A 22,529-nucleotide genomic window follows, 5' to 3' on the forward strand; every position below is an offset into this window, starting at 1 on the left:
CACGACCGTGTAGGTTTTAGGATCACGAGCTGACCGGATTTCCCCTTCCCCTCCCGAAGGTCCTCAACGGTATCTTTCTCGCTCCATACGTAGACATGTGAATATAAATAAATGTGGTCATATAAACGTACGGTTACTCTTACTCCGTTAAAAACGGCTAAGATACGTTACTCTTTTCTGGTCGCAAAAGGTAACAAGAGCGATCCTTTGATACGAAAAAAAAACTTTTAACTGATTCGTTGAAAGAAATAACGCGTTACAGCTGGCGCGTTACTTATAATGCATCAAATACGAGTCTGATCACGGCAAGTGTATGAGTTGTCACTAAACCAGCTTACAAAGTTTTTTTTTTCAATTAAATTTGGGTCTACGAATGAACGTAAGGGATAAATATAAAACTAAAGGCGGCTTAATATGGCGCTGTATTTCTCAGTCACTCTTGCTTTGTCGGGCAACCATCCTAAGTTTTGTCATTGGGAAAGGAGCGTGACGATGATGATGCGTACAGCATCATATGGACCATGGCGATTAGGAAAACAATATATATCGTTTGTAATATCCCTGTACGTCCTTAAAAACGTTCAAGCGATGTATTTTGTTCGGCACGTTGCTATTGGTGGGATGCCTGGAACGCGTCTCCGACCGGTGTGTTTACCGTGTCATAAAAGGAGGACCTTCGATTTCCGCCTGGTGACGTCATAGACGTGTCACAATGTCGCCGGCTGCGATCCTGCTGGTGTCTCAGCAGCGGTGGTAGATGTTGCTGGCTCCATTTGAGCTGAAGGTCGCTCTCCAGCTCGACAGTCGACGGGAGCTTCAGCAGCCGGGAGTTGGGACGCCGCGGCAACGACAGCGACACACGCGTTCGCTCGTACTTTTGGCCGGGACTTCTAGCAGCAACCGCCATAATCGTGGCATCCGACAACATGACAGGCCGGCTTCCGTGACGTCATCTGTTTTCACTTCGGGACCACTTTATCATGCATAGATAACACTATAAATATATCAGTTAGTGCTGTTGTTCATCTTGGATACCCCAACAAAAAGGACTCGGTGTAAGTGACAAAGAGGCGTCCGTCCCCCTGTTTTGCCAGCGAGACTACAAGCGCGTTAGAGCTCGCTACCGACTGATACTTTCTCATTGGCCAAGTTGATCGAAAGAAGAGCTCGTCTTTCTGTTCTGCATGTGGGAGTCCTGCACGTAAGTGTGCGCAGGCCGGCGTCTCCTGCGCAGGCAGGCGTCGTCCCCGTGGCCCCGTTGCACCCGCGGCGGCCGGGCATCGCTGCCGCGGAGACGGATACCGCGCCACGCCTCGTTCCGGATGCGTCTCTGGAAATTGCTCAGTCCAGAGGCGTTGCGAGCATTAATTCTCGCGGGAACCCGCCGCCCGAGAATGCGGGACGGGTGGGGGAGGCGTGGAGGCTCTTTTCGGGTTTCTGCTTGGCACCCGCCTCCTCTCCAGGAGCCCTCGCGCAGCTGTCTCGCGGCGGCGAGCCTTCCTGTCCGACGCTGCTGCTAAGCCGCCTTCGCTAGCACCCACGCCCTCTTTGTTTCTCGGCCGACTGTCTGGTCCTGGCTATTGTGTCCGCCGTCCCGGGCCAGATTGAAAAGGGAAGGCACACTTGATTCCTTCGACCTCGCTTCTCCCGGTGGTTTCAACGGCCAGCCCGCTTTTAAACAGTCGTCAATAGGGGGAGCCACTGATATTGTAGAGGAGATTCTTTGGCCGTTCCGTAGCTTAAGGCCCGTTCACACTCTTGCAACCGAGTACGACCGAGAGAGACCAAACCGGTTTTTAAGCCTCTTGCGATCTCTTAGGACCAGCTCCGCTCAGCGCATCCGGTCCCAAGAAGTCTTTCTCGGTCGTACTCGGTTGCAAGAGTGTGAACGCGCCTTTACTTGTGAAGTCCATGTCTTAGCGGCGTCTGAAAGTGGATCGGCAGTGTCTCTATTCGCGTTTTTTTTTTTTTTATTTTTGTTGCGGACAAATGTGCGTCTAAAGCGTGAAACACGTGTGAGCAGACATAGCGTCGGCGTCGCGCCGCTGAGCGGCGTAACCATAGCTACCGCCGCTGACGCTATACACGTGGCCAAACGCTTCGCCGCCACGCCAGCGTCAGCGACGGTTGCTATGGTTACGCCGCTCAGCGGCTCGAGGTGACGCGGTTTTCGCTCGCGTGTGCTTGAACTTCTCATAGGCCTCAAGCTTAAGTTTCAGAGACCGAGTTTAAGAACACGAAATACGCAAGTAGCGACGAGTTTGGCACGCGACGAACCATGGCGCTGCATGCATGGTGCCTCCAGTAGTAAAGTTTCGCTTGGCGAATGGCGCCATAAGCGTCCATTTTCGCACTGCCCCAAACGTGCAAAAGAGTGAAGGTAGGTGGTACTGGCAGGTAAAGAAAATGAAATGTCGCCGCGGCTGTTTACTGCTTTAGATACCATATTTATCCTAAAGCATAGCTGAGTTCCTGGCTGCGGGATCTAATTTTTCTATACTAGAAATGCCTGGGAAATGTACAAAAAGGGGACACTAAAAAGGAATGAGAAAGAAATATCCCATAATTCCCGGCGCTACGTGCCATAGCAAGGACCATTCTCCAAACCACTATTTTTTTTTTTTTTTTTCAAAAAACATTTTTTGACGGCGAATGCTGTTTCGGGCAATGACTGCTCCAGTGGTATGGCGCCAGGCGCTATGTTTTTTTTTTTTTGCCATCCGCTCCTTTTTCGTTTATGGCGCGGCCGGACAATACGCTTTCCTTATAATAAGGAGAATGATAGCCGCGGGGACTGGCTCAAACCTTTGTTTCACGGGCACATAAAATACCTTTAGAACAAATTCTGCACGCGCAAATTTGCATGCGCTGTTTCCCTGATTCTTTAAAGGACTTCGTTCTTAACGCCTTTTAAAGGCACGTGAAACGGGGGTATTACGTAATCTCCTTGTCTCAGCTCGCTTTATTTCTCTGGTTATCTCTCTTCTAGGCATAGTGTGCACCGTGTCCTACGTGTAACGAAAACCCACACTCAAGATGAAACTATTTTCTGGGAAGGGCGTTGGACCTTCCAATTAATTCCTCAGCGGTACTCGCCGCTTTCTTTTTCTTCTTTTTTTTTTTTCTAGATGTGTTTTTCACAAAAAAAGAAAAAAGCCCTGACGTGCGTTTTTTTTTTTTTTTTTTTTTTTTTTTGGAAGCATTAGATGTTTTGAGTCAGCAGTGCGCTCTTTTGATCCGCAGCCCGAAACAGGGATCAGGTTCCTCGCTACCGACCTGTGTGGCGGCTGCCTCATCGCGAAAGCCGCTAAGCGAGCAGCACTTTGTGCCGGCCTGCTTTCTTCTCGGCGGCGTCGACCAACGGAAGCGTTTCCCAGAGCGGCACTATTTTGTCTCCGAACCCGAATCGAAGCTGTGCCGGCGCATAAAGCCGGCAGCCGGTTCCGATTCAATTGTTCGTCGAGGCGCGCATTTAAAAGCGTCCGGCAGCGCTGAATGCCGCGGGAGGGCCGGCCGCCCTCCGGCGCGGCCACAATGGACGGCCGCGGAAAGTGGGAAAGCGAGTGGTCCGCCAGCGCGACCCTTGATTGCGGAGTGCCACAATGGAGCCCGCTTAGCACGCTCTGATTCCGGGCAAAGCATCGCTCGACTACCTGACGGAGCGGTGCCGGGGCGACCGCTGTCGACTGACCGGCCTCCTGTATGGCCCCGCACGCCCTCGGAAGTCCTCCGGTGCGCGCTGCCATACTGCCCCTCGATCATTCAGAAACAGCAATCATTAGACTTCGTTTGAAGAGTCACCGAGGCGACCTTTGAATTTAAATGTTACTATCATAACCATTAGCTGATGCATCCCACATAGTTCTGCCCAGATCCCACTTTATATGGATCTCCAGACTTTTCCGGAAATATGCAGCGCCTCCACCGTCTTCGGACGTGTTATGGCGACCCGTTGTATGTACGACGCGTGCAAGAGTACCCATTATTGGAAGAAACGATTAATCAATTTTGAATAGACCGATCTCACTAAGTGTTCGGCGCATGTGTGTCGCCGCCATAACTTTAGTTCACAGGAGGTAGACGGCCGTGCATGCGAAAGCTCGTGCCTTCTCGTGCTTTACGCGCGCAGAGCTTCAGTGAGGTTGTCGCCATGCAAAAAGGCTAGTTCCCTCGATGCATTGCGGCAGCGGTGGCCTAGTCAAACTGGGTGGTTAGATCGGTCTATTAGAATCTCGTAATTTGAGTACGCAGTGGCCGTACTGTAACAAAACGTGGTAAAGCGTTCCACGGGAACGGGACAGGCCGAAAGTCTGGGCACTGTCCGGCACGGCCCACGGGTCAAGTTCGAGGCGGGTCAAGCATATTTTGTTTCCCGATCCAGACTTGGTTCGGGTAGCTTCCCGAACCGGAATGGGCTCAGGGCCGGCTTGCAAGAATCAGTGTATCAGCCGATTCTTTGTGTGAGAAAGCACTGCCGAAGCTAGCGCACGAGCGGTGTGGCACGTGAAGCCGAGTCTCAAGCGATCGCGCCCCCCAGGCTTGGCAGGCTTTCTTTCACACAGTCTAAGTTATACTTCGTTTCATTTTAAGTCCGGACGAAGGCCATGCTACAAGCGCGAGCTCCGGGCTACAGTGTATCCGGGCTTTCAGCGTCCCTGCCAAGCACGCGCGCTCGTGCAGTGCAAGCACTGTTCAGGGCCACATGCTAGCGCTTGAAGCATGGACTGCATGTGGACTTAAACTAATTCTAGCAAGCCAGCCCTGTTTTCGATACAAACGTTTTTGCAGGCGAGGTCCGCACTTCGTACAAGGAGCGTCGCAGGGATCGGCTCTTTCTAAGGCCTTTCGAACGCTCCGGGAAACTGAGGGAAAGGAGGAGACGAGAGCGCACGGGGACGTGAAGACGTCGAACTCTGGTTGGTAGGATTAGTGAGCAAACCGAAAGCTGCATTCGTCGAACGCGTTAGACTAGAACGCGGAACGCCTGCATCCGGTGTTTGGCTTTCGCATTCGAACGCGTTCGACGAGTAGCAAAGCGCGCATGAAGGTACCCTCGGTTTATTCACTATATTTCGTCTCACCTGAGCATAGACTGACTGCAAAGGCTGCTCGAGTGGTTAGCCCTAACTGCCTTGACCTGAGCACTCGCTGCACGAGCGTTCGTGCAACCGCCGAGGCTGCATCCAAAGACACTTGCTCGCGCTTTTATCACGCGCGGCTAACAATAGTCCTAAGATGAGACGAAGTATTGGGAAGGAGACCGAACTGTAGGGGGGTTTTATCTAAAGCCCCTCTATCCTGGAAAAAGTGGCGCCATTCATTGTTGTAGAAATGCTCGAGGCACGTGCCGCGCGCCACTTCCGGGAAATTCATGGCGTCTGAAATCTAGCTCGGCGCTGCGCTGTGCCGCCATGATCTTCCCAAGGGCTGCACGTTGCACATCCTTCGTGCGTCGACGCACCTTGCGCTACTTTTAAATCCTGAAGGGGCTTTAGTTTAATGGAGCTTGTTGTTAGGGTGCATACATGCCTGTCTCTCGGTGAAGACATCCATTGTTGCCCTGAATGTGCCAGTGCGTGACGCTCTCGCGCACTCGGTGCGTGACTTGGGCGGTAAAACGGCATCTATGCATTAGCCAAAGCTACGCGCTCGAGCTGAGTGACACCGGATTGCGCGCGCTTCAAAATGCATCAAAAACACGACTTGGCGGGAAAATGGCTGAGATGCCACCAGTCAAGCAAAAGCGCGCGTGTGTATGAAGGCACTCTACTTGGTTGTCCCCCCAGCTCGGTGTTTACAAACACAGCATAACAAAGAAACGAACCTCGTCTGGCACTGGCACGATAGCTTCGCTCTGATCATGTGCTTTGATCGCACGAAGGGCAGCCTTCGAATCGCCACCTTCGACTTTTCTGGTCAAAATCGAACCAGAAAACTTGCTTTGTTGTCCCCGCGGCTCAAGCGTGCCGCTAGATGCGTGAGTGTTCGATCTCCTTCTCATCATTCCAAACAGAGCTGCACGTTCTGACGTCCTTGATCGCTCTCGTCTCCTCTCTCCCTCAGTCTCGGTTCATAAGAATGAAAAGAACGTGTGACAGCAGGGCTGCATGATGAGAGTTGGAGAGCGCGTACATGGGGTCGCAAATAACTCGGGGAAATTTCTAAGACGTGTATCGCAGAAAACAGCCGTGCATCGACGGGAGCCAGCGAGAGGGAGAATCCCTCCCGCTGGGTACCGGTACGTGGGCGCGGCGCCGAGGCTTCGCGATGTTCGCCGTCCAGCGAGCCGAGAGTCAGCAGCAGCGGCGGCTCTGGTGGCACATCGGGCTCCCCCGTTCCGCCAACTCGCCCGGTGAGCGCCCGCTGAGCCATCCCTGGACGCAGGCTTCCGAACGGCCCCGTGTTACCCAATAAGCCATCACTGCTCGTCCTCTCCGGAGAGCACACAACGAGGCGGTTATGCCGCGTACTCTTCGTGCTCGAGTGCGCGCCCTCCTCGCGCAAATACGAAGGCCCCTTGGGCCCCCGTGTCGCGGAATAAGACGAGAGTAACTCTCCATCATTTGCCAAGTCCAAGAAGCGCCGACGAAATTCGAGTGTATTAGGTGCCAAATTAACGAAGGGCGTCTGACATGCCCCAGCGGAGAACTCAAGATTTCAACCACCTGGGTGGGATCTTTTGGCGTGCAACCAAAATCTCGGTCACCACGGCGCCTTCTCCGCAATAAGTTTCCATCGGAATGCGGGCACCTCGGCCGGGATACAAACCTGTGGATCAGTGGGTCGGCAACTTGCTTATCAAGAAGCATCATCTAGCTTTGCCCGAATGTGACTTCAAGAGTAGCGTCCTGAAGCGGTCTTGCAAGGTCTCACGCTATACTCGGGACGATGTTCTGTGGAATTTCAGAAGAAGGGAAGAGTGCGCGAGCATAGGTTAAATCGGCAGTCAAGGTGCACGAGCGGACGGACGGCTTTGGATTTGCCTCAGAAAGTCGCCTCCCCAGTATAGATCAAACTCGTATAGGGTGCACACGGAAGTAATATTCTACCTCGAGTTTTGTGCAGCGTTGGGGAAGAAACCAGCGTGTGGCTTCATGAAATCCACTCTCCTTGCGCAAGTTCTTCCAAAAACAAAGCAGTTCTGCGCAGTGTTCCGGGAAGTGCAATAAAGAGCTCCTGTATACACCAATCGTTGCGCAGAACAACGTTCTTCGCGCTCGTTTCGTGAAATCACCTTTCATTGCCCTGTTCTCGGGCCCATTCTGTGTGACTACACCAGATCGCGATACGAATGCAAGTCACCGAGACCTCCGTGCTTCTAAGTTGGCATGCCAAGCTATCCCTCGATTCGGTTGCCATGCGCACACCAAGCGCGGATGTCCCGGTGATAGACGCTCGTGTCCCAACGTAATCCCCAGTGAAGACTGGTTCACACGTTGGGAGATCCTTGGCCCAGCGTGTTAGCGCACCGCAGCTCGGAGCATATGGAGTGAAAGCTTGCGCTGCAGAACCCATGCACGGACCCTGGATTGGGTCCCCCAGCTCTGCCCGTTTTGATCCGCATATGCATCGTACCGGTATGCGGTCGTTGGTCACTACTGCACGATGCGCGTTAAAGACTCCAGGCTCGCCGTCGTACTGCACTGGCCCAATTTCTCGTCTGCAGCGTAAACCGGTGTCGCCGCACCTCAAAGGCAGACCGACCTTACGCAGACGCGAACGTCAAGTTTGGTTTGACTTGAGATGCTTGCGGTTGAGTGCGACCTAGTGCGTTGCAGACGCTTGTGACTACGTACGACGAGATAACTCGCTGCTAGCCCTGGTCTACTTTGATACGCGTATATTTCCTGAACTAGACCGACGGTTTTCAGTATTTGCGAGATGAAATGTACTCTTTATGTCTTTGAGAAATTGTCGCTTATAGCATTGTGAGAGCCTGTATTCGGGCCGTGGAACAGGGTTGCACGATAGATGGTGTCATTGCGTTATCTCGTCGGAAGCACTCACACTTAAGCCCCAACGTGTGAAACTGCCGTCGCCAAAACGTTGTCTTACACTCTACCGTACACATGGTTCCTAAGGGTGGACCGAGTTGCTCCATGATGGATCCGATAAGTATTCTGCGCGCGATCTCTGCTTTCATCTAACGAAAGGTGCACATGTGTGCTTCGGTAGAAACGGGCGCGGGGAAGGCGGGCCGGCTTGTTCGAAACAGTGCCTTATTCGAGACAATCCAAATCCCTACCAAGGCTGCAGGGGCGGGCGAGTTCATAAGACGCGATTCGCGGCTCGCACAATACAGCAGTGATTTAATAGGATGTTTCGAGCGAAATTTCATTGACCAGACGGAGGTGCCTTTTCTTGATATTTTGTTTATTTGACCACTACTCGTACACGCTACCCGGATAGGAATGCGGCGGCGTCAGCACGAACCCGCAGGGGCCGGCAAGCCGCGGCAAGTCCTCCTGCCCCGCCGCCTTAGTCCGCACCGCGCGTAGAGCTGTCGACTTGATGTATTCGCGGAGACGGTGTATAGCATACTTATACATACCAACACCCAGCTGCGAGGCGTTTCCTCCGAGTGATGCCGTACACGCGGTTTAAAGACCCCTTCGGCGCTCGCACTCACACACGCGCGCACACGCCGACTAACCGCAGTCGTGACAGACGCTGAGCTCTGCGCGGTCGTGAGCGTCTCCGATTTTCTACGGGCACCGCGCCCGCTCGCTGCGGGCTTTTCGGCCCCGGGCGAATGAACGGCTCGGGCAATAGCACCCCGAAGACAAGGCCTGCGCCTACGTCACCACAAGTGGATCCAGGCAGCGTACCTTGCGTCAGCAGACGATGGTCTCACCAGTATGATAGCGACGTCAGCACGCGGCGACGCCAAGACGGACGCGTCTACCGCTTCGCGGCGGCTCTCGTGAAGCTTCAGCGTGCTGCCGCTTGGGGCGGGATTCACTCATGATGACGTAATGCGCAGGACTTATTTTCTAGGTAGCATTGGCTCGGGCCTGGCCGCGAGTGGACCGCGCAGCCCCCGAGGTGCACGCGCGGCGTGCCACACTCATTACGCTCTAGGGGGGCTGCAGCCGCGAGGGGGCGCCTCCGCAAAGGGCGGGCCGCACTTGGTCTTCAGGTCATGTGAGCGCCAAGTTCGGGGAGAGCTGACTTCGGCTGGCGGCGTGCCGTGGAACGCGAGGGATCATGTTCCTGACGTCACGCACAGCTGGTGTCACTGGGCGGCATTCTCTCGTCTCAGTGGCAGAAAGGCGTCCTGCCCTAAAGATCTGTCCATCGGAGCGCGGCATCGATCACCCTTCTCATTGATTCAAGTGATTCCCGTGGATACAGCTCATTGGTGTCATCAAGGCGTCGCGAGGTTGTATATATGCAGGAGCTTCCGAGAGAGCGTAAGTAAACGGACTTTCAACATGTGCGTCTTCAAAAACTCGGACGTATCAGCCCAGTCGCCGCTCAAAGCGAGAAACAGAGATGTAACAGAAATGAGAAGCGTTCACAAACGCGCTGGTTTGCTGAAGGCTTCCGGGGTAAGATCGGACGCGATGGAAACATCGAAAGCGCAGCGAGATTCGAACAAAAAAGTGGCCCCTCGGACGCAGCAGCGCATCGGCGCCGTCGCACCTCGCCCCGCCTTCGGAACCGTCACCCTGACAGGATTGCGGCGGAGCACTCGGAGAAAAATTTAAAAGCCCCCGCGAGGGGGAAACACGAGTACCGGCCGAGCCTCGCATCCTGACAGTCCCCGGAAATTAATAACAGCGGGGCCGAGTGCGCTCTCGAGCCCGCCCGTGTCTCGAGCGCCGCGTATCTGCCGCTTTGACAACATCGGCTCTTGCGCTCGGCGGCCCATCGTCCGTCGCATCTCCCGACGAGCGCTGCGCCGGCCACTCGGCCTCCAAAAACAACAACAACAAGGAGCAGAGAAGAGGCGAGACGCCAATCTAGTTTCTCATCTCGCCTCTCTCGAAGCGTCAGCCATCAGTTGCCGCGCGAGGGACCGGGTCATCCGAGGAGCCTTCGTTTTGCGCGCGACTGACAACATCGGCTCTCCTGACGGATGATCACGTCCGCCGGGGACGTGCGAGGAGGAGCGGCGGCCGTCGCCGCCCCGGGCGCTTGGAGGTTGCAGCATTCGTGCGGCCCACCGCGAGCTACCGCACTCTGCCTTTCTTCCTGGACCGCTGTCCCCCGTCGCCCTTTGTTGTCCTAGCGGGAAGAGCGAGGCAACACGCTCGACAAAGGGCCGCCGCTTCTTCTCAGGCGTTGCGAAGTCCGACCGCGTTTCGTCCGGGGTCCGATGGACGAACCGCCGCCGCGATGACGAGTCGAGCGTGGCGGGGCTTCCTCGGTGAACGGTGGTTGTTATGTCGGCTGCGTCGGGATGCCCTCGCGGGGTGTCGGAAGACCTTTGTCGCAGAGGCGTCGTTCCTTCCGGCACCCGCGACGTCCACGCCGCCTCGTGAGAAAGGCCGCTCCGATTGATCCGAATCGATCATTGACCAGGAGGGATCCTCGGCATTTATGAGCCGTCTTCATCGACCATGGTCTCGGTTCACCGGCGTATTCGCTCGACGAGGAAAAAGAAATTGAAACCGCAATAAAAATAGGAACTTCTTTGTTGACCTGGCCAAAGTTCTACTTTTTCTTTTTTTAGCTGGGGACAGGTTTTATGTGAATCTATAAATGTGAAGCGTTTTCTTGATCTTGGGGCAGCCGAGGTCCGTGTCCACATAATATACGAGGAACCTTTAGGTCCAAGGCCCGACTAAAAAAAGAAGTCACGCACTTAGTGCAGCGGTGGAGCCGCTTCATACGCATGTAATGTTTAGAATCGTGATACATCATTGTCATCACCCGCTTTTCCAACGCTGGATGATATTGATGAAACATGCATGGCGTCGCGCACGCTGTTTTGAAAAAAAAGAAAAGACACAAACAATGTGAAATTACCTTTTAAGAGACGCTGGCTCGTTGCAAAATAGGCCGTTAACCGGCCCACATCCCACGCTCGTGTTTATGCGTGTCGCCATCCTGATCACTGAATAACCGTTCTCGGCCGACACCGTCCTCGCTTTGTTCACCCAACTGGGGTCGATTTTTAAAAATTAGGCCACACGTCGCTGCCAGCGCCTCATGAACAATAATGAGAGCAGGAAAGTCCAAGTTCGCGTTTAATGACTGTGTAGACGATAGTGCGCAGTCTATCTCGCGGTAGACAAACGCACTGGCAGAATTTCCGCCCTTGTACACAACTTGTGAATACACGAAGATGGGCTGCAGTCGCGTCTTAAAGGGCACTGCAAAACGTTTCTGGTCATTTTCTTTTAATTTGCATCGCGTTCACTCGAGCTAGCGTGTGGGACTCTAGCAAAACATTAAACATATAATAAATATGAAACCTGATTTATTTTGAGCACACTAGGTGAAACAAGTTAGGAACTGTGAGCCCATTTTTTATTGTTGATGACGCCATTGGTCTGAACCAATTAGCGCCGAGATGTTTCGGTGGCGCCCTCTTATGGTTTCCCTCCGTGACGTCACGACTGGGATTTGCCTCGCCGTGACATCACCAGTTGTTATTCTGGCTACTTACCATCGGGTGCGACGACGAGTTCGATGGTGTGTTTAAAAAGAACTGTAGAAGCTAGGAGCCATCGCGATCCGAAACTAACACCGTCAAAGTTGAATATCTGACAATGCTCATATTCCCATGGTTTGGCCAATCGTGGAAAGCTGAACACAGCGACGCCTTTGGCCGCGCACATCGCTAATAGAGAACCGAGACGACAAGAGGTCGCAACAACCATGCGCAATCTTCCTAATTGTTGGAATTAACAACCGGTTACGAAGATATAAACGCCCCACCGATTTACGGGTGTTCCAAGCAAAAACTTTAGTGAGAATTACGCGCTTCAAAGGATCAGAAGGGGTCCCGTGCAGTCCTGCCTCTAGAATTCTATATCGTCATTATCCGACGCCGTAGACCTGTGACGTCACAGAATGCTCGTGTTTGACGCTGATAGGCACGCCCTTCGAAGCAGCATTTCGGTTTCTTCGTCCCCTTGCAGTGCCCCTTTAAATGAATCCTCGTTTCGAGTGAGCCATTCGGCGAAAACCAGCAGAAGGGAGTGTACTTTACGTGGTGAGCCTATAGACGCTTTACACACGCGCCAGATTACAGCCGCCATTGCTGACCTTCTCTTGTCTTACCGAGATGTCGAGCCACTGAGGCGGGTGTTGACGAGCCTCCACAAAGGCCAGTGCTGGGGAGAAGGACATTATAGAATCTAAGATGGCAAAGACCTGGTCTGTTGCGGTAATGTCCAAGTGAAGTAAACGGAATAAGAGGAAACAAAAACTGAAGGTCGGTTATGGCGGCGCCCACGCACAACCGCTGCAAAAAGTCTATAACTTCGGCTTCGCTGCAAAACACGCCCCTTCTGTTCTATTATCATTTTTTTTTTCTATCCTTGCTTGGCTACGAGTGAATGGACACCTTCGCACGTTCTGAAAAAAAAAAAAAAAAAATAAAAAAGAAAAAAAAAGAAAAAAAAAAACTAATTACTATAAAAGCTGCTCGTCGCGGCAAGGATCTTCGTGTTTTCGACTTGACGTAGAATCATTGGTCTTGCTCGGTTACTACCAAAATATATCTTGGAACAGGCCTCGTTCTGGAGGAGCGAACGAGCGAAAATTGTCTTTAAAACAAAATATATTTTTTTATTATTTCATAAGGCGGCAGAGTTTGCTTTCCCTTTCTTGCCTAATCCTCAAACAGACGGCGTAAAAAACTGCCGAGTGATTAAATAGGATGAGCTAATTTGTTATGGGCACGCTAATATAAATATTGCTTTTTTCTGTTTGGAAGTCGTATTTTGGGTCCACAAAAACGTCGCCGTTTGACAAACCGTGTCACGTATGTGCGCGAGTGCAAATTCTTTCAAAGCCCGTTTCAAAGCCTCGTGCCGTAGTCTTCGCTGTCGAGAGAACGGCGGACCGACGAAAGAAGCTTTTAGTTTCGATGCACCGCTGTTTGGATCGCCGCCCTCCCCGTTTCGGCATTCTGGAAAGCAACAGTGGTTGGATCAACGGCAAGTGCCCCGTCGCCAGAGTCGTTATCGCGGTGGGGAATTCGCTTTTCCTCCGGGAAACGAGAGCGGCGCCATTGTATCGGCTGCACGGACAGCACAGCCTTATAGGCCGGAGCTATCGAGCCCGCTTTGGAGGGCCGCCGATGGCGAGGAAGCCGGCGCTCTTTAAACCGCGCCCAAACAATGGGCGCTGGTCGTGCCGGCCAACGACGGACAAACAGCGGGCAACCCTCGCTAATGTCCGCACTTCGATCTGCGCCTTCCCTCTGGGTCCTGACGGCGGTGAGTGGGACGCGGACGCGGGCGGCCGCCGAACTGAAGGAAACACCGCCCTTAGAACGATCCTGAGTAACTCGTGAAGCATTTTCTACCTTCCGATTTGGGATTTTAAAATCTAACGACTTTCGAATTAGCTGACGGAGCCTGCTTCAAGTTTCTTTCATTTGTGAAAGGACTAAAAAACAAAAATGTTTTTCTGAAGAAAAAATTTAATGTAACAATATAATTAAGTTTTTAATTTTGAGCAAACATCCAGTAGTTAGCGAGGAAAACACAAGAAATTCAAGCAGGGTTGCTCTTTCGTCGGCCTGGTGAAACAAGGCCATTTGTAATCTGTTCTACGCACAGGAACCCGAGCAGTGTTGACGAGATGTCACGATCACGCACGCGCAGTGTTGAAGACGGACGCCGTGCGGTGTCCGAAAGTCAAACGAACAGTTAATGGATCGAACGTCCGCTTAGCGGTTTCCTGGAAGTATCCAATCACATCGTACATGTACGCGGCAGTGCCGAACGGAAGTGACGTCATAATGACCTGGTTTCAGGCTGTAGCAGTGGTCACTCACTGCGGCTGTGCGAGCGTTCAAACTTTACGGAGGTACCCAGTCTTATCAGGAGGTGGTCGCTTCGAAAAGAGCCATCTCAGGAAGCGAGCGATTTTCGCGGGAAGTTGACGCGTTGTTTTGGGGCTTTCGAACCGCGCTGACATGTTTTTGGCTCTTACATGAAACCCGCGCAAAAACAAGCGCTGTTTTCCCGCGCGAAGTTCCGTTAACAGCGGCGTCGGAAGCTGCGTCGGCCGCCTTTGAAACAGCCCACAAGCTCCGAAGCGGAAGTGGCCATCTTGAAGCCCGGCGTGTTACACAACTGCGGCGTGGTATCGTAGGTGCGAGCGCGCGATCCGAGCGAGAGCGGCAGCGGAAACGAGCGTCTCGTTTCCGCTTCGTCGCCCTTTTTAAACGCGGTCGCTGGGACAGATTTTAAAGTTGGATCGATAATGGTGTCGCGTGGGGACTCTGTTTCCACGACTAATTTTGGTAGTGAAACGTTTGGAGATAACGTCCGTGGCTTTTAGGGCGTGCCTTTTTACACGCGGCTTCCGGGACCGAAAGTTATTTGTCGGCATTGGGGAGAAAATGACTACGATAGGGACGACGACCTAAATACGAGTTTGGGCTTCCTGAGCGAAGTTTTGAGGCTTTTCGTTCTATCGCGATATTATGTTTTATGTATCTGCGTGTTTGCGTATATACGATACACGACGACGCGAAAACATGCGTCGGGATTATTTGCATAGTTTTCCCTCCACGGACGCACGTTCATCGGAGAGGCTTTCGAATTTGCATATCGAACAATGCAGAATCTATCAGCGGAGAGGAAACACCCCCGCTTTCATCTCTCTTCTTTTCAGTCTCCTTGGAAGTGCAAACGAGCGTGTTATTTCCTATAACCGCAACGGTAGCTTCCCTTTCCGCGTTACCAAAGAAATCTCTAACACAAACAAACGGAAGAACATTTCTCTCGACGTCCGAAACAACGGGCGTGTGATACTCTCCCGAGGAGGCAGATCCGTTCCCAGAGCCGGAAAGAGCCCGAATCAAACGACCCGAGTCGAACTGGCGCGCACACGCAACCGGCAATCTTTCCTTCTCGGGCCCCCCTTCCCGAAACTCGGAAAATAAAACCATCAGGAGAGCGCGTTTCTCGCGTCCCCGCTGTTGCCCGGGGGGCTCAGACGCCGCCGATTGCCGGGGACGATTGCTCGAGACCACTGGGGCCTGTCCCTCTCAGGCGACGGCGTGAACTCCGCCCAAAGCCTCAGCTGACAATGCCGAGGAACTTACGTGCGTCCTGACGAATCGAGTGTCGGTCCTCAAACCACGTGACTGTCCCGTTCTCGCCCGTGTGAGACGTACCTTTGGTCATCCGAACAGCGGTTCAAGCGCGGTTACCCGTTGCGGAAATGAAGCCGCGATGCCTCCATCTTACTAGTACCGCGGTACGTCTAGACCGTTACGCGATGTGGACGAGATGGACGTCGACCTGCGGCTGGGGAAAATAAAACAAACGCGCGAATACATCGCGAGGGCACCGTAGAAAGTCAGAGTCTGGGACTGGTAATATGGGGGGGTTTCAATCGGCACCCTCCATCCGCCCTCTATCCCGAAGATGATAGAGGCATCGGTCGTGTGAGTACAAGCCGGGCGGCGTGGTCACGGGATGGCAGGGTTCGGCAAACGCGTAGCTCGCACTCCACTGTCGGCGAGGGCTCGTTTCCCCGTGCAGCCTGCTCGCATCCCGAAGCTCTGCTGTTGCTGCTGCCTCGCGTAGAGGAAGGGACGCGTCTAATGACAGAGGCCCCCCCGAGTAATGACGGCGGCAGGGCGGCGCTCTTCCCCCTCGAAGCACGGACAATGGGGCACGGCGTCCTGTACCTGGCCCTCGCAGGAGTCGAGACGCTGTGGCCGACGGAGACGTGCAATTGAAAGACGGTCGCTAACGACGTCTGCGGTTGATATTCCCGGGGCCGTCCCGGGCGCGCCACTCGAGCGCGTCTCGGGCCGAGGCCCGGTCCTTCTTCCTGCCGCCGCGGGAAGTCGACACTGCGGAGCTGAAAAGGTCCCGCTCATTACGCGGTCGGACCAAGGTCGCCACGGCGGCCTCATCGCGGACTCGCTGTCGTTGTCGTCGCTGCGGTGACGGTATTGCTAATGCTGGCTCGACGATTTGTGGCGCGCGGTCCATCTCGACACTCGGCGTTTCCTGTGGACGACGGACGCGGGTTGCGTATGAACGTTCCAGGACACGTTTCGAGGGTCGTCATTCGGGATGAAGGTCGGAGAGATGGAAATACAGGCCTAGATATGTTTTCTTGTTTTCGACAACAATCCACGCGTAAACCCTAAGCCCGCTGTTACAGCGAGAGAGGAGGCAACGAGAAAGCGCGGAGACGAGCCGAACTCCGATTGGACCGATGAGTGGGTAGACCCAAAGCCTTTCCCTCTACTCAGTCTTCGAACGCGTTTAACCCCGAATGCTGGCGTCGGGCTTTCGGCGTTTGCGTTCGAGCAGTGGGTCTAGACAAAGCCAGCTAGCTTTGCTTAGACTTAGGCCAGGTGGCGCAAGCTGCCTCCCGCTACAAAGGGCAAGCCAGTAACATCCCTCCATCCATCCATCCTTGGGTCTACCCCACGGAGCCTTCCAGTCAGAACTCGGCTTTCTGGCGTTCCCGCTCTGATGTCCTCCTCTCCCTCGGCCTCTGCCCGCATAGAGTGGGAGGACGCCAGTGAGCTGGGGGAGCAGTACTCGAGCCACGGGTTACGAAACTGCACGAACACGTGAATTTCTATGTCCGTTCTCCCCCCAGTAATTCCAGCATCGGGTATTGACCATGTAAATCCCTTCATAGCATTTTTTGTGTGTGTGTGTGTGTGTGTGTTTGTGTATGTGTGTGCGTGTGTGATTTGGTCTTTTAAATATTTTTTCTCGTGTTTCTTTCTCCGCTTTATTGCAATATATATTTTCTCGCCATAAATATCTTTCTACGTTAAAAATATTTTTATTTTTTACAGGAGTGATTAAAGGGTGCAGGCGGTATTTGTTTGCAAGAATTGAAACATCGAAGGTATTAGAGTTATTTTAAGAGTGTGGCGAGATACATTACGCTTCTTTTTTTCACCTCTATTTCAAAAGGTCGATGCTTTGTTGCGCGAGTTTTGCATTCAGCGGGAAATCGAATCCATGAATACGAGACATATTGTTTGCTCGCTGTTCGAAGGATATGAGGACAAATCAAACGGTAAACCGGAAGCTTTTTTTTTTCTTTTCATTATTAAATTGAGCAGTAGTTATCACCTGGAAACCGTCAACATTTCAACCCGGCAACAGCACGTATAATACCCAACTGATCAGCTTCGTTTGAAGTCATGAACGCTTGTGGTTTGTGTAGCGTAATACAAAATTCAATTCACATTGCAACTGGGAAGAAGCAAAAAAAGAAAAACACCTGATTTGCTTTTTTACTAATATAACGCGATTTTATAAAGAGAAGCGAACTCTCTCAAAGACCGTGCACAGTATTTCTCCGTCCTTTTACATGACGATAGCCATCAGGATATGTGCATACACTAGGGTTCGGTTGTGCTCAACCCGCCTGCCCTCGATGATCGATCCGACGAGCTGCTTTCTGAATTTTGGATTACAGTCGCTGTCGCTCGAAGCTTGTAGCGTTTCACATGAATCGCGTGACCAGTAATTCTAATGCTGGCAAATTCAATCAGAAAGGAAACATATATATATATATATATATATATATATATATATATATATATTTTGTTTCCTTTCTGGATGAATTTGCCAGCATTAGAATTATATATATATGGCGACAAACCGAACCATGACAAATGAACGATTTAACAAAAAAATTGCTTTTTTTTTTTTTCCTATATTACAAAGCAGAGGACCCCGCATGAGGATACTTCGCTTTGTAGGCCATAAAAGTGCCTAGTAGGAACGCAGCCTTTAAAGGTTGGTTCACGCCTTTGCGTCAGTGGCGCCCAAGAGCAAAACACAATGACCACAACGTCGGCGACTTCGGGACAACCGTGACTCGTGGTTTTTTCACGAATACTTGCGCTAGTTGTCACGTTGCAGGCGGCGAAAACCTGTCAGGGTGACTCGGTTGTTGCACTCGTTTTGATCGCTCTGAACGCAGAGAAACCATTTGAACGTAACATTTTAAACACCACGATACAGCGATGCGCTTACAGGTGCAGTTACGGGTCGCTTCAACTTGAGTCGTTATTTTAGCAACTTGCTTGGAGAAGACATGAGAAGAAAGAACATTATTTGATACAGAAGCGAATCGTTGATGCGTCTGTGGGGGGGGTTGACTTGAATTCATCTGCTCTTTTTTGTTGTGATCGTGTAAAGAGAAGGCAAATAAAAATAGTTTCGTAATTATAAAGTTAGAGTTGGGTCTGTTTTAAGCTCTGACGACATCGGTTCACCTTCAACGTACATCACGCAGTTGGGATACACGGCCGTCGCACTCTTGACTGGCGTGCAATCGTGTATCACCACTGCTTGATGAAAGCCACAAAAAGCCCATAAATAATAATAATAATAATAATAATAATAATAATAATAATAATAATAATAATAATAATAATAATAATAATAACTTTATTTTCATCAGTTATGATCGGAATCCCAGGGCAAAAGTCTGTAATGTACAGTTTGTCAAGTCCTCGGGCCCCTACAATGGTCCGCAGCAAACGGATAAAGAACACATTAAAGAAAAAACAAAAACAAAAAAAACACTAGAACAAAATAAGGTTAAAAAATGGAACAATGAGCCATGCGCATAGAAAAACTCAAAGAACCTAAAACGACATTGTAAACATTGCAGAAGTCATGTACAAAAATACAACGTTAAGTTTTTAAAGGTTAAGCCGGTCTCGATCCACACTATTTATACGGAGATTGTTTAATAAATGCGTTAGTGTGAAATCTATAGCATTTGAAAACCATAATCTGTTCGCTGAGTGACCATTCTCTATTTTCTGTTTTATGGGTAGGGTATGGTAATGTGTCTACCATCAACGACGTGCAGTTTTCCAAAGAAAGAAAACAAAAAAAGAAACATAAACGCATGAATTTTCTTTACTTTTACCCGGTTCATAATAACTTTACAGTTGTCTATTCTAGTTCTGATTCTCTTGATTCTTCAAATGTATTGTCCAGTCATTTTTTTTTTCTTTTAACTTTTTTTTTACATATTGTAGGCCATACTTGCAACACGACAGCAACAGCAGCCCAACATGTTGTCCAACAGTCGCGCAACTTGTTGCTCGTTCCCCGTGTTGTCCGACAACCCTGTCACATCGCAGCAACAACTTAATCAAAAGTAATCAAATTTCTGCATGGACATTGTGTTTCTTAAGATACGACGCTTATATATACCGGTAACGTCAAAACAGTAAAAGACTTTAATTCATAAAAACTGACTTTTAGCAAACCGTCACCGTGTTCCGCGTACCGCACTACCGGAGCCTTTGAAGCATGCTTTTGAGCGCGCGCCCCGTGCTCACGGTATCACCCGGGCGCGCGCTTAAAAGCATGCTTGAAATGCTCCGTTACCGCTCATTCACACTGGAAGCGGATCCGCGGTCGCAAAGCGGTTGCGAACGCGGTTGTAGAAAGATTCAGTGCAATTGCACGCGCACTCCATGACATCAAGTGCGCGTGCAATTGTACTGGATCTTTATACAACCGCGTTCGCAACCGCTTTGCGAACGCGGATCCGCTTCCAGTGTGAATGAGCGGTTAGTGTGGTACGCGGAACACGGCAACGGTTTGCTAAAACTCTCTAATACAAATTAACACAAAAGTAACGTGCTTTATCGGTAACCGTAACGCGTTCCTTTTATTTTGAGGTAACGTGGGGCGGTAACGCGTTCCTTTTATTTTACAAGCAACGGGTAGCGTCTTTCGTTACTTTTTTCGGTAACGCCAAGGACAGCTGCGAGCTTAGGAACGGATGCTGCCCCACTCATCAGCATCCCCCGCGGTCGGGCGTTGCACGACGCCGGAACGCCCCCACGCGGTGACGCCATCGGGTCGCTAACGATGCTTCGTCGTCGGTGCACCTGCAGCGGCGGAGAGGTGGCTGCCAGGTTGCGGCAATACGCGCTCGCTGCTATTATGCGTCGGGAATGACGAAACGTGCACTTTCTCGAAAAAAAGTTCTGGGCGTATAGAGTACGGAGCGATGCCCTGGGAATGCAAATTACGGTCCTAATGTTTCTCGAATGATGGCGCCTATGCATGCAACGGTAAAACGTTTTTATTCGCAAATAAAAAGTAGCGCAACTGTAACGTGCGTTACTTTTTTTCGGTAACGGTAACGCGTTCCTTTTATTTCGAAATAACGGAGTTGGTAACGCGTTTCTTTTATTTAGAAGTAACGTAGGTTTGTAACGCGTTCCTTTTATTTGCCTGTGACATATTTTGTCTCTTTTTTTTCGGCAACGCCACGACAGTGATGAAGATCAATATTTGGTTTTCGGTGTGAATGGTGGGGCAGCATACGCTCGGGGAAATGTAGGAATCTATCCCGAGAGGCTTGAGTTCACTCGCGGAAAAAGTAATGACGCCTAGAGGCTAAGGGACGCGCGTTTACTAAATAACAAATGATTGTGCGTCTGCTTCGCCGCAGAGCAGTGGGTCATGGTTCCTGAAGCAAATATTGTGGTCTAAAATTACGCGTCTGTTGAAGCGTGGCATCTCATGTGTTCAGTCTATGCTCGTTGCCACAGCACTGAATGCGTTTTAATCTTAAAGTTAGTCGACATTTACTGTTTGTTCCTCGCAAACAGGGTTTTTCTTATCTTGAGGGCAAGTGGGCTTTTTGACATTTCTAAGAGCGAATCTGTACTGCGCATGCCCGGACACCTTGTTTCATGCGAATTTGATTTCCGCGTTTGTGGATAGGCGCCGAAAATTCACAAGGACAAGTAGAGACGTAAACCCTGCCACTGTTTACGTCTCTTCTTCTGTTTTTTCGGCGCCTATCTAGGGTCACGAAGCAACTGGCCTAAATTGCCATATTAATTGATTTCCGGGCACTGCCCACAACCGGGGTGGGCAAACGCGGGCTCCCTTGTAGGCAGCGTGTTTGTGCCTAATTCAGCAGAGAAAGGTCCGCCATTACTTAATTTTTCGGAATGCTCCTTATGAGCTCCTTGCTATTTTAACAGCGCAGGCTTTGTTTCTCGCTTATTTTGACGCTGTAGTGGAGTTGGAAGGAGCGAGCGCGGCGTTCCTTCCTTTGTATCTTCTCGGCGCTGTGAGGAAGGAGCGACGAAACGAGAAAGCCTCCGAGTCTCTGGGGCGCCCCTCGGCCGGAGCCTCTTTGTGTGCTTAACTAAACGGAAGAAAGTGTATCCGGGCCCCGTGGCTAAGTGAGGACGGGCCATCACTATTTGGGGGCCAATTGCTCGAGCCGGAACCCGCAGCACCTATCGACCGGGAGGCCCGCGCTCGCCCCATCCCTGCGCGGCGGGGCATCTTTCGTCGGCCGGCCGATAGCCGGCCCCGTAATGGCAGAGTGCCGCCGGCAGATTGGGGCTAATTTCGGGGACCCCGGGCTCGGAACTCTGCCCGGAGCCTCCTTGACCCCGGCTGAGCTGACCGCTGCTAAAGTTAGCGGCACGCTCGACTTTGGCGAAGGACGTTGGATCTCTCCTTCTCGACCGCAGACATGTGCACCTTACTGAAATGAAGAAACTAATAAATACCATTACTCGTTACTATAAGAGAGCTTTAGTCAATTGTTTTGATACCTCCGATAACAATATACCCGATGACGATACGATGCAGGCGCAAAGGCGTCGGCGGGGTATCGGGTGTCGGGTTACTCAAAAAGTAAATATGTGTACGTTAGCTGCACTGCGATTCAAAAGGAAGCTTGGAAGTAACGCTTTTTTATACCGTTACCCTGAATGGGTTTTTTAATGAAGCAGTAGCCGCTTCCAGTATTTCTCGTCGTTAATAATTACTCGGTTTTTAACGCGTTCATCTAGAAATAACTGTGGTTACTATCTAGCGTTTTCTCGCTGTGAAAATTACAGGTGTTAGATGGGGTGAGAACTAGGTTGTGTGCTTGTCTTGTCTTCTCTACAAGTAACTGAATACCTCTACTCATTCCTTCATTCAAAAATAAAGAGGATTCAAATTTCGTTGCTTCTCCTGAAAAGTAACCAAGTCGTTACTTTGTTACCGAAAAAAATATGGCAAAGTAAAGTAACTCGTTACCTGTAACGGGTTACGTACAGTTCTGCTCTACCGATATAGAGTAAGGCGGTAACTATATAGGCTATCATTTTGATGCCCGTACGTCATATAATTTATCCATGCCAGGGAGTCTTAAAATTTCGAGAAACACCTATTTCTCTCCACTAATGGCCGAGGAACCCGTTTGAGAACTTATAATCCAAAGATTTAATCATCGTTTTGTTGTTGTTTTTTCGTTGCGACGATTGTTTTGTTTGTTGTAACTGCGAGTAAAAATAGCGAGATGTTCGTGGACTTGAGAGGCTGCGCCATTGTTTCTGGGAAATTGCCCCTCTTTTA

The 22,529-nt window shown here is 51.1% G+C and overlaps 1 protein-coding gene across 2 annotated transcripts in view; it reads left to right on the top strand.

The window, feature by feature from the left end:
- Nucleotides 1–22,529, top strand: part of LOC8036317 (toll-like receptor Tollo) — a 229,181-nt gene that overhangs the window by 46,543 nt on the left and 160,109 nt on the right. The window lies entirely within an intron of this gene.

Source organism: Ixodes scapularis, unplaced genomic scaffold (genome assembly GCF_016920785.2).
Source record: "Ixodes scapularis isolate PalLabHiFi unplaced genomic scaffold, ASM1692078v2 PGA_scaffold2__306_contigs__length_199485367, whole genome shotgun sequence".
NCBI classification, from domain to species: domain Eukaryota; kingdom Metazoa; phylum Arthropoda; class Arachnida; order Ixodida; family Ixodidae; genus Ixodes; species Ixodes scapularis.